Below are 6,545 nucleotides of genomic sequence, written 5' to 3'. Positions count from 1 at the left end.
ATCCTTTGCAGAGGTGATTGGAGCCTTAGGAGTGGAGTTAGAGATTGAGGTGGAATCCTCAATAGGACGTTAGTTGTCAGAGCTCAGTGGCTATACCTTGGAGGCAAGCCCAAGTGGAGAAAGCCTTGGAGGTCTAAATAGCAAAACCCCTACCAAGTTCCATTGGATGGGCTTGAGGAGTTAGAGGGTTGAGTAAGACAAGTAAACCAAGAAGGAGAGTAGGATTAGCTCCAAGACTCTCTGCATTAGAGTGGTATCAGAGCCACCCTTTGAAACATTTGTGTTTGTTAGACTATGAGGAATCAGCAGCAAGTTCAATTCCTCCAAAGGAAATGACTCCAGAAGCCATCCGACAGATGGTGACAGAGATGCTAGAAGGATTGAAGGATCGGGAAGGAAATAAAGGAACCAGAGATGTTAAGAAGGAGAAGGGGAAGATTAAGACAGGATGGGGAGATGAGACAGATGAAGAAGTGGAATATGAGGAGGACCAGACAACAGTAGCAATGCCTCAAGACCAAAAACTATTCTTGGATGCAGTCAAATCCATCTCCAAAGATAACTTGGATGGATTACCCACCTATGGAGGAAATCTCAATAGAGAGGAGCTACTAGATTGGATAGAAGCATTAAATAATCATTTTGATTATAAGGAGGTAGCAGAGGAGAAAAGAGTCAATATGGCCAAGTCAAGATTGAGGGGATCATCAATGGTTTGGTGGAACATGATGCAAGAAGAAAGGGTACAAGTAGGCAAGAAGAAGATATCTTCATGGGAGCGTATGAAGATAAGGCTTAAGGCTCAATTCCTACTAGGGGATTATGAAGTTTAAATCCAAAAGAGACTGCAAAATTTGAAATAGAGGGAACTAGATGTCAATGCATACACTAAGGAATTCCACAAACTAAGTTTGAGGGCTAGGAAGCATGAAAATGAAGTGGAGAAATTGGCCAAGTACATGAATGGCCTTAGGAAAAACATACAAGATGAAATAAGTATCCTCACACCAGACATTGTTCATAAGTGTTTTCAGTTGGCATTAAGGGAAGAGAGGAGAAGTGAACAAAATCAGAAGCATAGAGGTGGTAAGAATTTCAGAGGTAGAGGAACCTTTGGTAGAGGGAAAAATGCTACAAGAAGTGAAGAAAATCAAAACCAAGAAGGCAGTGGGGACTCCCAAAGAGGAACATATAGAGGAACCTTCAAAGGAAGAAGCAATTTTAGGGGTAGGTTTGGAAACTCAAGAAGAGGAAATACATTCTTCATCGGTAGGTGTTATCACTACAATCAAGTTGGACATACCATGAGTAGGTGCCCAGGAAAGGCCTCAAGTTCAACCAACTCATATATGGGTGAAAGAAGGACTCAGTTAGTGCAAGAGGAGGTTACTCAAAGTGAGACCTCTCCAATCAGAAAGGTAGGGCTAGTGATAGATGGATAAAACTTAATGGTGAGAAGAACAATGCTCAAGATACCCCAAGCTCAAGAGCCACTGCAGAGGAAAAGTTTATTTAGGACCACTTGTAAGTCACATGGGATTTGCAAGGTGATTGTGGATTCAGGCTCCATAGAGAATATTGTCTCAGTTGAAATGGTGGATAAACTCAAACTGAAAAGATTGCCTCATCTCACTCCTTATAAGGTGTCATGGCTCAACTAGGGTCAACATGTTTTAGTTGATGAACAAGCATGTGTGGACTTTGAAATTGGTGAGTACAAGGACAAATTACTATGTGGCATATTGCCTATGGATGCTTGTCATTTGCTTTTGGGCCATCCATGGCAATATGATGTGAAAGCCAGTCATGATGGAGAAAAAAACAACTATCTCATCACCAAGAATGGCAAGAAGTATCAAATGGATCCATTACCTGATCCAAAGGAGGAAAAACAAGTAGGGTCAAGTGTTATGTTGCTAAGTGGTAAAGAGTTTCTTAAGGTATTAAAACAAGATGGTAATTAGGGCCATGCTACAATGATACAACCTAAAGATGAAGCTAAGGTAGATCTAATGAGTGAAGTGCCTCAAGAGGTGCAAGGTTCACTAAAGAAATATGCAAAAGTTATATTAGATGATATGCCTGATTCTTTGCCTCCAATGAGAGATGTAAATCATCAAATAGATTTGATCCTAGGGGCAAATCTACCTAACAAAGTTGCTTATAAAATGACACCTAGCCAAAATGAAGAGATCGCCAAACAAGTGCAAGAACTCTTGGACAAGGGGTTTATTAAAAATATTTTGAGTCCATGTGTTGTTCCTACTGTACTAGTGCCTAAGAAAGGAGGAAAATGGAGGATGTGCACTGACTCAAGAGCAATCAATAAGATCACTATAAGGTACCAATTTCCCATGCCAAGGATTGAGGACCTATTGGACAATCTAGGTGGAGCAAGCTACTTCACAAATGTGGACTTGAAGTCTGGTTATCATCATATAAGAATCAGACCTGGTGATGAATGGAATACAACCTTTAGAACCAATGTAGGCCTATATGAGTGGTTGGTAATTCCATTTGGCCTCACCAATGCACCTAGTACCTTTCAAAGGCTCATAAATGAAGTCTTAGTTGAGTTTATTGGTAAATTTGTTATAGTGTATCTTGATGACATTTTGGTCTTCAACAGGTCCAAGAAGGAGCACCTTAAGCATTTGGAAATGGTCTTGAAGAAATTGAAGGAGGCTCAACTCAAAATCAACCTTGAAAAATGTGAGTTCTTGAAAACAGAGTTAGTTTACCTTGGTTTTTATATTTCACAAGGTTGCTTAAAGATGGATCCATGTAAAGTATAAGAAATACTTAATTGGCCTATACCTAGGGGCATAAGTGATGTTAGGAATTTTTCATGGAATGGCATCTTTTTATAGGAAGTTTGTAAGAAACTTAAGCCATGTTTGGGCTCCTATACTCAACACCATTAAAGGAGGGATTAAATGTCACTTTAAGTGGACAAAGGAAGCCAATAATGGATTTTAATTGTTGAAAGCTAAGATAGCAAAGATGCCAACCCTTAGATTGTCTGATTTCACTTAGTTGTTTACAGTAGAGTGTGATGCAAGCCAGAGGGCAATAGGGGCAGTTTTAAGCCAAGAAGGTCATCCTATAGTATTCTTCTCATAGAAATTGAATGAAGCTAAGAAAAGATACTCCACATATGACTTGGAGTTGTATGCCATGGTGCAAGCATTGAAGAAGTGGCGTCATTACTTGCTGCCCAAAGAGTTTGTAGTTTTCAATGACAACCATGCCCTTAGTTTCCTTATTGGGCAAGAGAAGTTGAATCAAAGACACCTAAAGTGGGTTAAATACCTACAATCCTACACCTTCACTATCAAGCACAAGAAGGGTACTACAAACAAGGTAGTTGATGCATTAATCAGGAGAGTCATGACTATGTAGGAGATACAATTGCAAAGTGTAGGATTGAATGAGTTAAAAGACCTCCACAAGGATGCTAATGATTTTGCAGAGATATATGTTGTTTGTACTGATTTTTCTAACACTTCACATGTCTCTTATTTAGAATATATGATACAAGAGGCTTTTTTGTTCAAATGACACCTTCTTTGCATTCTCCAATGTTCTATGAGACAAAACCTTATCTAAGAAAAGCATCAAGGAGGTCTAGGAGGTCATTTTGGCATAGATAAAACTTTGGAGCAAGTTAGTAGGTTTTACCATTGGCCCAAGTTGCAATCAGAAGTGAGAAGGTTTGTATAACAATGTGCAATCTGTCAAAGAGAAAAGGGTTCATCAAGTAATGCAGGTCTATACCAACCTTTGGTCATACCTTAGAGGCCTTGGGAATGCTTGAGAATGGATTTTGTGTTAGGCTTGGCAAGAACTCCAAGGGGATTTGATAGTGTGTATGTAGTGGTAGATAGGTTCAACAAAATGGCATATTTTGTACCTTGCAAGAGCACCAATGATGCCACCTACATTGTAGGACTCTTCTTCAAGGAGATAGTTAGAATTCATGGCCTTCCAATCAACATAGTTAGTGATAGGGATGTTAAGTTCATAAGCCACTTTTGGAGGACACTTTGGAGAAAGTTGGGCACTAAATTATCCTTTTCATCTACCTATCATCCTAAATCAGATGGCCAGATAGAGGTAGTCAATAGATCATTGGTTAATCTACTAAGATGCCTCACCAAACAACATGGGCAGACTTGGGATTCAGTACTCGGTCAGGTAGAATATGCATACAATGACTCAGTTAACCAAAGCACAGGTATAAGTCCCTTTGAGATAGTGTATGGATTTCATCCTAGGGGCATACTAGAGCTCAGAGATCTCAATTCTATGGCACCTAAGAGTGCACAAGGTGAGAATTTTGCAGAAAGTATCAAAGAAGTGCATGATTAGGTAAGACATACCTTACAACAAAAGTCTGAGAAGTATAAGGTGAACGCTGATAAAACAAGAAGGAATGTGCAATTTAAGGTTGGAGATTCAGTCGTAGCATACCTAAGGAAGGAAAGACTTCCAAAAGGGTAGCCTACCAAGCTATTGATGAAGAAGATTGGGCCTCTCAAGGTGGTGCACAAATATGGATAGAATGCATATGAAGTTGAACTCCCTCCCACCTTGGGTATCTCTCCTATCTTTAATGTATGTGATTTCTATCCATACAAGGGAGAATCACAAACAAATCAGCTGGACATGTCATCACAAGTTAATGAAGATTGGGTGAGAGATTTGCCCCCATGCCAACCGGTCAAGTTGGAAAGTATCTTGGAAACCAAAGTGATAAAGAAGACGAGGAAAGGAGTTTACAAGAATTATCTTATCAAGTGGTTAGGGTTACTTGAATCAAATGCTATGTGGATGTCAGAATCAGATATACTTCAGCATGGAGTGGAGATTGCAAACCTCTTAACTCAAGGGACTTGAGTTCTTTGTCCCAGAGGAGTATGGTGCAGGGCACACATCACTCCAAGCAAGAAATTTTGGTTTTGTTCTAAGTTTTGTGTTGTCTTTCAAGTTGTTATAATGGACCAACTATTTGGGACTTAGTGGAGCTGTGGCTGAGTTGTCCAAGCTTTGATACGTTTCAGAATGTTCTTAAGACTAGGAAGTTGTAATGTTGATGTTGATCACAGGTGTAGTACTATAAATCAATGTCATCATGTAATAGGGGTTTAATGTATTGTTTTTAGGTCTCTAGGATTCTTAAAGGGCCTTTGGGAGCCTTGGAATGCACTTGAGTGCAAAGTTTCATCCTAAGTGATAAAAAAGATGTAAAAGTTGTTGAGCAACATTTGCAAAAGTTGCAGTTTTGTTGATTGGCATGGAAAAGTTGGTTTAACCAACTAGATCATGAGCATATAAGCCAAAAACAACTTCATTGTACGGGTTGGAGGATCTGGAATGCAAAAACAATTTTTTGTGTTTTAAAAAAATCTTGTCTTTTCATCGTTTTGACAGTTTTTCCTTGTTTTTGCTTCATTGTACGGTCCAGTACGGACTTGTCAGTAGAATCTCATTGTAGGGCATGAGAGTTTGTTGAATAATCTTTCCAGCAAGGTAGATTAGCAATTCCAAGTGTGTTTGGTTGTAGAGATCTAATTCATTCTCTGTGACTATGTGTAAAACCCTTACAAGTAGGGTTTAAGGGGAAAAATGGCTCTAACCTGAGCATCCATTGATGGCACCAATTGTAATCATGTGGAATGATAGGTTAGGGTCTATAAATAGGTTTATAATAGGTTGTGTGATTTTGTAGGTCATGGTGGAGGAGCTACAATGAAACCCTAGGCTCATAGCTAGGAGTTGGTGAGTCCAAGACAACAAGAGAAGTGCGTTAAATTAAGAGCACACATGGATTGGTGGAGCCAAAAATGAGACATGGTTGGAAAGCCCTATGAATTTCCTTAAAGAATCCTGAATTTATTTGTGTAGATGATTTGACTGGTGAAGGGTTTTAAGACCAAATTTATAAGTCACTCGGGTAGGTCTAAACCCTTGAAATTAGGATAGTTTTGGTTACCCCTTGTGTACAAAGAACCCAGATGAAAATTTGAAATATTGTTTGCAACTTTGAAAAGGGTACTCGAATCTGCAATTTATTTGTGGCCTTGTTTAGGGTGATTTCAAACTAAGCCCTGAAAACCGCCAATGGAGGGCTAATTGTATTAGGCCTATTTGGAGCCAGTAGAGACAAAGAGAGGTTAGGAAACCTTGGTGATGGGTTTGAAGGTGATCAAACCCCTAAAATACATCAAAGACATTATGTAAATGCATTTTTAACACATAGAATCAATTAATGTATTGTGATCCTTTGCAGAGGTGATTGGAGCCTTAGGAGTGGAGTTAGAGATTGAGGTGGAATCCTCAATAGGTAGTTAGTTGTCAGAGATCAGTGGCTATACCTTGGAGGAAAGCCCAAGTGGAAGAGACCTTGGAGGTCTAAATTGAAAAACCCCTACCAAGTGCCATTGGATGGGCTTGAGGAGTTAGAGGGTTGAGTAAGACAAGTAAACCAAGAAGGAGAGTAGGATTAGCTCCAAGACTCTCTACATCAACCATGATAACACAAG

This window comes from Cryptomeria japonica, chromosome 3, assembly GCF_030272615.1.
Source record: "Cryptomeria japonica chromosome 3, Sugi_1.0, whole genome shotgun sequence".
NCBI classification, from domain to species: domain Eukaryota; kingdom Viridiplantae; phylum Streptophyta; class Pinopsida; order Cupressales; family Cupressaceae; genus Cryptomeria; species Cryptomeria japonica.
The sequence above is the reverse complement of the archived record's forward strand: the minus strand, read 5'-3'. Positions refer to the sequence as shown.